Source organism: Talpa occidentalis, unplaced genomic scaffold (genome assembly GCF_014898055.3).
Source record: "Talpa occidentalis isolate TD23 unplaced genomic scaffold, MPIMG_talOcc4v2.1 talOcc4.6, whole genome shotgun sequence".
NCBI lineage: Eukaryota > Metazoa > Chordata > Mammalia > Eulipotyphla > Talpidae > Talpa > Talpa occidentalis.
Genome location: NW_023604972.1, coordinates 4,249,830 through 4,261,205, shown reverse-complemented (window position 1 = coordinate 4,261,205; position 11,376 = coordinate 4,249,830). Strand labels below are relative to the sequence as shown.

Sequence of the window (11,376 nt, the reverse complement as noted above, 5' to 3'; positions counted from 1 at the left end):
CCTCTATCTCAGAGCATGTTTCCTGGAGAACTTGAGACCTAGGGCAGCCAGGTTTTCAAGAGAAGAGAACTTCTTTGGTGCTTACCTTATTATGATCTAGTGTAGAACACTTTTATGATTCCTAGACTCAGTAGGAGTTATTTTTTTTTTTTTTTAATTAATTATTTTATTTATTTATACATGCACTGGGTACAGTCAGAAGCGCGGGAGGGTGAGAGAATTCACAGAGCCAGAGCGGGGAGCAGAACAGGCAGAAGAAGTACACTGCTGAGGGGAGCAGCAGCGGCAGGAGAGGTCTGCGCGCCATGTGGGACCTCCTCCGGTGGCGGGGAGCAGCGGGGATCGAACCGGCGGTGCAGAGGATGCGGGCAGCTTCGCAACCCAGCACTCAACCGCTGCGCCACCGGGGAGGCCCGACTCAGTAGGAGTTATATTGACTATGGTTAAATTTCTCTGCTTCTAACCATTGCTGTTTTACCAGAATCTCATGATCTCGTCAGTCAGTGTTATGTCATAACCATCCCCTAACAACGGAACACAGATCTCTCTCATCTCCGTTCTAAGTGCCATCCATTCTCATCCTTTGTCTTTGGCCCTGCTGTCTTGGCTTTATTCCATCCATTGAATCTCCACCTTTGGCCTCACATTTGAACCTAGTTAGCATTTGAACCTTGCACGTCGTGCTGGTTTTCTGGCTTTGGACACATCAGGGGACAGACAGCTCATGTTGTTACAGGTGGGCACGCTCGGCTCTTGTTTCCTCTTGGGGCTAAAGTTTAACCCCTGCTCCCTTCAGAGATAAATTCAGTCAACATCTCGGAATATTCTCATGTCAGGATAAACATTGTAATGTCAGGATAAAACACCCTTTGAATGGATCCATCACTTTCCAGATTTCACCGCATGAAGCTAGAATCACATAACATGGTAAAGGTGTTCCTCAAAAAAAAGAAAACATTTAAAAAGTTTTGGAAAAATTGCCTTTCTAAAATCTGTTTTCAGGATTCATATTTTCTTTTCCAAGACATTCTTCATGCTGTCTTCACTGCCCCTAACAACTTCCCAGATCTGAATTGACCATGTTGTTCTTTGTTTCTGTCTTAGACACATAATGGGGAACATCAACCTGGTTCGACCTGTGAACAAATTTCAGCTCTTTGCCTATATCCTTGTGATTTTTCTGACACTTGCATTGATACCAGGACACTTGTACTTCATTTGACTTTTGCCTTTTACTTAAATATTTGGGTTAATTTTATCACACAGGTAGAGGACATGAAAATGACTACAATGACAGTGGTCATACATCATTTCTTTCCTGTGCTCCAGGATAGAGCAGCCCTTGTTGAAGGGAAATTTAATAAATAGGGTCCAGATTGGCCCTCTGGCCTTGTCACGAACATCTCCAGGGAATAAAGAACATAGCTTTACATAAGGCAGACAATTTCACTGCTAGATTGTTCTAATTATTATAAATTGTCTTCATTTTAATTTCTATACACCTTCCCTAGATTGGCTCTCTGGAGCAACATCAAAAGCTAGTTTTATTATTATTACTTTATTATTTTTAATAACTTGTCATCCCATTTGATATTTGAAGGCAACCAATTACCTTACTCAAGACTTCTTGTCTGCAGACTAAATATAGACGAATTATTTAATATTCCACAGATGGCATCATTTGCAGAATCTTTTTATAATGTCATTTTCACATGGACATATGCTAATTTGCAATAATTCCCATCCCTAAATTTTAGCTACTCCTAGATCTTATATTCCTGTAACAGTTTGGACACAACAGAATACTACTTCTTTGTTGTTTCAGAGGAACGGGTGAATTTTGCATTTTCCTCCTAGGGTTTCCCTTTCAATAAAAGATTATATGAAAAAATAGATAGGGCTCCTATTTTTAGTGTGACTATGATTAAAAGACCTCCTGGGCTGTGATAGTTGCATCCTTTTGTGATTTACACACCAGCTGGCATATGTGTCATTTAAGAAATGGGAGCCAGAGGATTCGGAATTGCTAAATAGCATTAGGTCCTCTCTGGGAAATGAAAAGTCAACACCTATTTTGCTTTACTTCCCCAACTTACAGAATTACCACAGTTCTTGCCAATATTTGACATTTTAAACTTCAAACAAATTACCCACAGGCACAAAGCTACTTCACACATATTTTCTTATTTAAACAAAATATGATTGAGAGGAGCTCACTACTAAAAAAAAAAAAAATCACTATTTTTTAAATGGCTGGATGTAGTTAAGATCCTGTATTGAGGGCAGGCACAGTTTGCTAATGAAAAACATAGACTATGATTTATCAGTATATATAAATGAACTATAGCAAATCATGTTTCCTGCAAATACCAAAATTGGGGTAATGATAAGTGAAATGAAAGACTAATTTAGAAGTTTTAGTCTAATTGACAAGGATATTGAGAGCCTGCTGAATTATATTATTGGTTTTCCTTTTAGGTCAGTTTGTCTTTTATCCTAAAGAGAAAAGTACATATAGGTGTGATGCTCAAACCTAGCTGACTGTGCTAACCCTAATCTATCCCATAACTACCTTACATTTTTTTTTTTTTTTTTTTTTTTTTTTAGTATGTAGACAAGTATCTTTGAGTCTATTCTATTTTGTTGGGGGTAGAAGAGGGAAATACATGAGAGAGAAAAGGAATGGATGATTTCTTCATTGTGTCTCCTACACGAGTTCAGTCGTATCTCATTCAAACCAGTATTATGGTGTTGACTTCTCTATTATTTGATTGATGAGAGTAAGAGTGTAGTGAGCAATTCTATTTTTTCTTCAAATACAACCATTGGGTTTGATGGGAAGCCCAGTTTGGGTGACTCTTAGCTCTCTTGGCTCTTTCATTATTGCATTTGACAGCTCGGAAATCTCAAGAACTTATTCAGGTCTCAGAAAAGTTGAAAATTCAAGAAAAATTAAACATATGAGTCCTGACAGTTTAAAAAAGTTGAAGATGCAAATAAAAAAGCATGGAGACAATCTAAGTTGTTCTGTTTCAAATGAAAAGCAAATATAAACAATTAAAGAAATATAAATATGTAATAAGGCAAAATTTAAAAAGATAATAGTAGACATAATTTATAAATACTTTATGGAATCTTAACTTTCAAAGAGAAATTTCTAGAGAGTAAACATTGAGAAACTCCTCATACCTCAATGCATTTTCAAACATTAGATCACACATTTACAAGAGATCTTTCTCCATTGGGATATAAAGAATAACACTACATATACTTAAAAGGGTAAAAGGTGGATATAATACATAATAGTTATCTGCAACTCCTGCCTCTTCACCATAGTCTTAATTTGAAACCAGATATATGTTAGAAACTTAACTCTGATTGGTTTTGTTTATTTATTTTAAATTTAAATTCCTCCATATGCTAAGAATCCAAAACACAACCAAAATAAATGAATAAAACACAAAAACCAAATTCCAAAAGAAACTAAACTGAACCAGAAGTAATCAGAGCACTAAGACATCTCAATGTTTTTCTATATCATGGTGGTCTGTGTACATAAAGGAAGATAGCAGGGGGTGGATTAATATTAACTTAATTAACACTATAAGCTTATTGTAAAATTTTCTGGGTGCCCTGCCCTGGCCTAGAAGGCAAAAGAGTAACTGTCTTCACAGGCTCTGCCCTGAATGTAGAAATATGATGCCTGAAGGTAAAGTCTGTCTTTTCAGATATATATATATATATATATATATATATCTCCAGGCTTTGCATTTCTGCAGTGCATTAACTAGCAAGGGAAAATTAAATCTTCCATTACCTTCCTCTATGATAGGCATACCTTTATGTCAGAACAATTTAGAAGTTTCAGCCCTCTTATCAAGAATATTACATTTGTAATGCCAATGATTCACTCTTCTTCTCCATATAAACTAAATTCAAACTTGTGTTTATTGGAATAGCTCTCACAAAGTAAATCTACAGGGCTGCTTCCTATATTAAAGTCTTCACTTTTGTTATATGATAAACTCTGCACATAACTATCACTTTGTGCTCACACCTGAGCCAACATGACACAATTTCTGTCTTCACCTTGATTTAACACTTCAGTTTAACGCATTGTGTCACATTCAAGAGCCATGGTAATCATAACTTGCTTAATTCTTAAGGACATATTTCGATACCAATAACATCCTAAGGAACACTTGTTGGCCATTTTAAACTGATAACACAAAAGCGAGCAGCTATTCCAGAATGTCACCAATTACCCTGGTACTCCCCATACAACGCTTGGTGACTCCTGAACTGGAGAATGAAGAAAACTTCCCCAAGTCCTGCATGTTCTCAGCTCTCACATCCTTGAATGCCTGACTTTCCATTGTAACCTTCCTTCCCTTGTCCCTAGGAGATGGTTTCTATAGAGTACTGACTTTCGAAAGTATTATGGGGCAGACATACCTACGAAAGAATTGAAGGAATTGTGTATACACACACACACACACAAATATACATAATATATATGCATATGCATCATATATATTTAATTATACTATAAAGGTATAACCATATATGTAGAAAAGATAAATGACTGTAGGATCTAAAATGTTTCCAATTAAAGCATATTACCTAGAGACTAGAGGTTGCCTTTGCAAACCAGAGCAGGTACAAAGAGTAAAAAAATGTTAGAAATGGGAACAGTACAGGACACAAGGGGGAGAATAGATTCTGAACATCGTACATGAAAGGCTCTGTATGATGGCAGGGCTTACACCATATATGAAACTCTGGGCAGGAGAGTGGCCTGCTAATTCTAAGAGTGTTTAGAAACGACCTGCAATGTCACAACCTTTCCATTGGTAGATCCAAGGGACTGGATGTCTTCAAGCTAGATTAAGTCTGGGCTAAGGAGATAGTAAGTGACTTTCAGAAGAGTAGTTTCCATTATGCTTACCAAGTATTTTACTTAAACTTCAAAACAATTGAATTAAAAGCTCAGTTCTATAGATGGTTTTTTAAATTCATACTGTATAGATTCAGGAGCTTGAGGTTATCCACTAAGCATGCTCAGAAGGGTAAGTGATCCTCTGACCCTGGTTGATTCCCTTCTGTAGATCTGTAAGAAAGCTGGCTCCAAAGCCCTGGTTCGCTTTTAAATTGCCTGTCATCTGGAAGTGCCTCGTTTTTAGTTTTTCACTTGCATTCACTGGCCTGGGGACAAATTGTCACTGGTAGTTCCACATTTAATGTTGTGGGCTGCCACTCACAAGGCTGAATTTTGGTACCCCCAATGAAGATAATTAAGTAAACCTCATAATGCTTTAATTGGAAAGTTAGCAGATAATTGCCCATGTAATCATTCCAAGTCATTTTATTATCATTAGTGGAGGATAAAAGTCAGTGGTATAATTCAACATCAAATATTACTCTATTACTGAGATACATTTAATGTTAATGCATCTGTTATATAGCAACTTGAGACTTTTCATCTGTCTGAAGACAAAGAATGCTGATTCTGGACATGAGTAACATCCTTCAAGAGAGGAATACTGTCTCTGAGGTGTCTCATTTACCTGCTTTTATCCATTTCTCTCATTCTCAACAAAACATCCAAAAGTTTTGAATTTTCTTTTGGAATATCTTCCACCTGTAGCATATGGGTAAAAGAAATTGTTTCCTCTAAGAACCGGAGGTAGAGATGATGAAGTCTTAAGTGTTCCATTTTCCTTTTGTGCATCATTTCTTAACCACGGGACACCTCCATTACTTCTCTCCAAATGCTCTGACACCTGACTGCTTACCACGCCTGTCTTATTGATGTACGAGTTATGACCAAATTTTCTATACTGGTTTGCTCAATTTAGCTTAACTTAATTTGATTTGATTTAATTTTAATTTAATGTAATCGATCTCAGTAAGATTGATTATGATTAAAGCCAAAAAAATTAGCACTTTTATCCTTACTCTGTTGCTAAGCAACTGAAAATATATATTTAAAAAATGGGGGGTACATCAGGTACCTTAATAAATAATCAATTTCACAGTCATATCCTTAAAGATATCTGTCTTTTCTGTTGGAAATCCAATATTTCCCCAGACTTTTCATTAAAATATTTTCAAAATCTTCTAGAATGCTTTCCAGTTGACTCATCTCACAAGTCTCCTTTCTAGATTTGCTATTCTAGCAATTATCTGAAAAATTGAGATTACAAGGAAAAATGATTTGCGCTAGTGCCTGAGGGTTGTACACATAATAGTTGATCGGGGTCCACAAAATGAAGTCTCTTTGAAAGATAGGCAGGAAAGTCAGATCCTATACAATCTCTTAACATTTTTTTTTTTTCCTAAAGATTTATTTGTTTATACAAGCACTGGGTACAGTCAGAAGTGCGGGAGGGTGAGAGAATTCACCAGAGCAGGGAACAGAACAGGCAAACCGACGAAACACACTGCTGAGGGGAGCAGCGGGCACAGCAGGAGAGGTCTGTCGCACCATGTGGGACCCTTGCTGGTGGCCGGGGATCGAACCGGCACTGCAGAGGCTGCGGGCAGCTTTGCAACCCAGCACTCAACCGCTACGCCACCAGGGGAGGCCCTGATCTCTTAACTTTTAAGTGTTGAAAAGGAATAATTTCAACTTTTTGCAAGTGAAATTATGCATTTATTTGAATATTGTTTGAGACTCCTATTATAAAAATTTGGGGCGCATTCAATTTTTTTTAACTTCTCTCTCAAATTTTTCTGTTGAATGAAAATGAACAGTCATTTATGAAATGAAACAACTTGACAGAAAGGAGTCTGTGGAATATTTGGATTAAAAAAATGGCAATATTTTCAGATTAGGCTTTATGAAATCGGACCTATGCGTATTGCAAATTGAGGAAAACAGGTTGGACAAAAAAGTCTAAATGATTTCTTCCAGTGATGAATGCTGCTCTGATTGGTCTTCACTCCCGAAGATGATTCCCAAATAGTCTTGAGTGTGATGAGAATTCAGGCTTCTGAGAGGATCGCATGAGTGCGGTGATGAAATCCATTCCAAACTCAATAATTTTTTAATGTACTTTAGTATCAGCTGTGGGATTTTATGGATTTCCCTTATGCTTTCTCTTCTCTCATCAAACGTCCAGCGTGTATAAACTACACTCAATCCACTGTGCTCAACCCATGGGGACATACAGGTCAGGAGTGTCATTAACAGAGGACGCACACACACGACACATAATGCAGGATAAAGTGAGAGTTAGTCTTACAAGTGACGAGAAAGATGTGTAGTGGGTTGGAAGGGACATTGTCAAAAGAAGAGAGACAAAATAACGCCCTGATACTTGAAATTTTCGGAGGGTAGCAAGCTTTCTATTTTTGCATCTTTTCTTAGTTGGAAGCTAGATCTTTGATTTGCCTGAATTAAATAATATTTACCAAGAATGGTTTTATTTTTTAAAGTTATTTTTTTAATTTTATTTATTTTTCATTGAGGTACTATTTGGATACCCCCATCAGGTATTTCCAGTGTGGTGCATCCACCACCACATCACCCATAGTCCACCACCATAGTGGAAATGTAATTTAAATGATTGATCATACGTCATGATGAAGTATTTAATGTCACCCTCCCCTAAACTCATTCTTCTTCTGACAGAACTCTGTCTATTCTTAGCACTTTTACATAAAATGACAGTGCCATCATACAGGCATTCTTCCCAACCTTTTAGATAGATCTAATCAAATAATCTGTGTGTGTACATGTATATAAATATATGTGCATGTATATGTATGTATATAAATGTACCTTTCATTGCATATATATTATATAGACACTTATTATATATTATGTATGTGTCTTTATGTATAATATACTCTATTAGTAGTAAAATACTACTAACATAAAGTATTAAAATTATAAAAATTTAAAGTAGTGAAATTATATTCTTATGCATATGTCTACTTCAACAGAATATAAGACATATGTGGGTCAGCATTTTGGGAGAAATTATGTTCCCAATGCCAAACATGAATAATATATGTGGGATGACTAAAATAACAAATGAATTGGCAAAGGAAATCCAGGTGAAAGATTAATGTGTCTCATTGCAACATTTTTTTTTTTGCCTTCTTTCTGTTCAGATAAATCAGCTGATGATAGATTAATGAAGAGTTTTTACAAGAAAATAGTTATTACAGATACTTCTAGATTTGCATGCCATGAGTCTTAGCCATCAAATATAGAAAATGAGTGGATTATGGGATTTATTGTCCTCTTGTAGTAAATATATTTGTGTTATATGTGTCTAACTTATTTTTTTTGCAAAGATAATAATTAGAGATTTTTGGTATCAAAACACACTCTGTAAATTTATGTTGAGTAGGCAGTCCTTTAGTGAAAATGTTGATATAAGGAGCTCCAAAAGTTATCTTTTTAATAAAATGAATAAGAAAACTGATATATGTCATCAGAATCAACTTTTCAGAACACTGTATATCAATCAGAGACGTGTAGCAGTCCAGGATGTCTGCCTTCAAGGAAACACTGAATTTCTGTAAGACTGGTGACTTTTTCGGCATTTTATTTTCTCTAATCCCATTCAACTCTTCCTAGCCCCAGGATAGCCTTGAAAATCAAGAGACCACAATCACTGTGAAAGCCAACAAACACTTGATAGTTGATAGAATGGGCTAACTGGGTTGGAAGTAATTTAACTCCCCATTCCCAGAAAATTTATATTATTGGACTGAACAGGTAGTTTCCTGGAAGTCTCCACTCTCACGGCTGTCTTTATTTGATCCAACTGAGAGCTCACTTGTGCAAACAATGTTTTCCATAGGGGTGTTGTGTAAGACAATCAGAAGGGATTGTTGAACATCACGGCTGTCTGAAGCAGCGGGTAGCTTTGGACAAATAGAAAAATCAAGCAGTTTAAGAGGAAAATATGGAGAATGACAAATTCATAAAGGGTTTTAAAAAGCTCTGGCATAATCCTGTGAATCTAAAACAGCACACACACATGTGGGACTGTGGAGATGGGGTCGTGTGCAGGCTGAGGAAGGACTGAAGGAAACCCTTGGATCAAATAAAGCTCTGACTGACCCTGATGCTGAGCCGGCAGAAGTTAAGGCAAATAGTTAAGTTTGTGACCGACTGTCAAACGTATGACCTGACATGTACACTGAACCTTCCTGAAAGTTTGGGGACTATATTGGAAATATCTGTCAAATTATAAGCTGATCACTAAGCTAAATGAGCAGACACGTCAGTGTCCACAAGTGACAAAGAGTAGCTATAGTGATGGAGCATAAAAGTCACTGCATAAAGAAAAACAGCTACAAACTTCTACAGAAACAAATCTTAGGAGTTGGGGAGGCCCTGATTTTCAGTCCTGTCAGATTATATTATTTGAAATTTGTGTTTAAAACCAACTCTAGTTTTTAACAAAAAAACTATGAGACATGCAAACACATATATACACACAAATAGAAAGTGCAAGAGTGAGCAGTTACTACCTAAGGGTGGGAGGAAGTCAACAGAAACCGTCCCTGGGGAAACCCTATTTTGGACTCACTGGAAAAAGTCTTGAAATCAGATATTTTAAATATGGTAAAAAAAAAAAAAACAAACTAAGGGAAACTATGTCTAAAGAACTAAAGGAAATTATAAAAATAATATTTTACTAAGTAGAATATTAATAAAAGAATACATTTAGAAAAGCCAAATAGAATTTCTAGACTTGACAAGTACATGAATGGAAAGCAAAAAAAAAAAAAAAAAAAAAAAATCATAGAGATTTGACATCAGATTTGAGTAAACAAAAAAAAAAAGTTGCTTGAGATCATCCATTCTATGCAACAGAAAGAAAAAATAATTAAAGTAATAAAAACCAGTCTCAGAGACCTGTAGGAATATTCAAGAACATCTACATATTCTTGCATATGAACTTTCAGCATATTGGAATCCCAGAAGGAAGGGGAAAAAGAAAAGGGCAGAAAGAATATTTAAGAGAGATTGTGCCAAAAAATTTCCATAATGTGAAGGAAAATAATTGGTTTACATGTCCAAGAAGCATAACAAACTCTAAGGTGGATGAACTCAGCTTCATAGCTGGATGCGTCATAATCGGTTAAAACCCAAAAGTGAATAGGTCATTACTAACACTAATAAGTGCTAAACAAAACTATGATGAGATTCCATCTCACAAACACATGATGACAAGTGTCCATTCACATGAAGGTGCAGAATAGAAGCATCTGTAGAAGACAAAATAAAGAACAGCGGTCAACAAAGAGTGTGGGCTAGCAGAATAGAGTGTGACAGCTAATGGACTGAGATCTTTTTTTTTTTTTTTGGTTATCCAAACATTCTGGCATCACACAGTAATGATGTTTGTACAACTCTGTGAATTAAAAAAAAAAAAAAAAACTAAAACAACAGTGACTTGAACATTTTCAAAGGATGACCACTGCAATTTTAAAAGAGAGAAATATATCTCAATTAAACAAAATACATGACACTTGCAATGCTGAAATATTGATATCCCAAACCAAAGTTTACTGAAAATATATATGTAAAATATGCAATGATTTCAGCAGAAATTTTACATCAAGGGCCAAATGCTGACACTGAAATGAGGGTGGTGTTACCTGATGTGATTTTCACAACCATGGATCCTAAACTTTGATGCTCCAAGATGTTCCTCAAGTGCATTACATGCACATTTTCATCTAAATCTTCATCAATTTATGTGAGGACTTATTTATAAAATCCCCAAATATACACATGGAAAAACCAAAGCTTCGATGATTAAGAAATCAACCCCAAGTCTCTCCACTTGTACGTAGTCATATTTGACTTGAGATACATCTGACATTAAAGCCCACAACATCCCACTGAGATATAATTTTTCATTAATAGGTTAATTATTTGTAAATTATATAATTTACTCAATAGCTTTTTATTTTTAAATATTTACTGTGGCTCCTTTTTAAAGCAGGCAAAACACTGAAATCTCAAGGAAAATCAAGGCACTCGCTGAGCTAGCAGGCTTGTGGGATGGATAACAAGTAGGAAACAAGCTGATTATTGTGGGAAGTCTTGACAAAATAGAAGAGGCGGCATGATAGCAAGAGACTGAGCGCTCCCAGGAGGCGGTGGAGAGATGATCTGTGAGTTTAGCTCTGCATGAGAAGCCAACCAGCTCTGCACAAAGCTGGAGGGAGAGTGACTCAGACCCTGGAAGGAGTGAATGCAAAGGCCTCAAAGCAGGAATGTGTCTGAGGAGAATGCAGCTGGATGTTGCCAGAATATGATGATGGAGATGGAACAGCAAGTGTGAGGTCAAGAGCAAGGTCAAGGTCAAATCATCCAAGGCCATAAATCTGAGGAACAGG

General features: G+C 36.3%; 1 long non-coding RNA gene across 5 annotated transcripts in view; it reads left to right on the top strand.

Moving 5' to 3' along the window:
- The first annotated feature begins 538 nt into the window (after window positions 1–538).
- LOC119261137 (uncharacterized) overlaps window positions 539–11,376 on the top strand; it is a 37,357-nt gene continuing 26,519 nt past the window's right edge. For all 5 annotated transcript variants that reach the window (XR_008549282.1, XR_008549281.1, XR_005128940.2 and 2 more), the window contains exon 1: window positions 539–736. This is a non-coding gene — a long non-coding RNA (uncharacterized LOC119261137). The remainder of the gene's footprint in view (window positions 737–11,376) is intronic.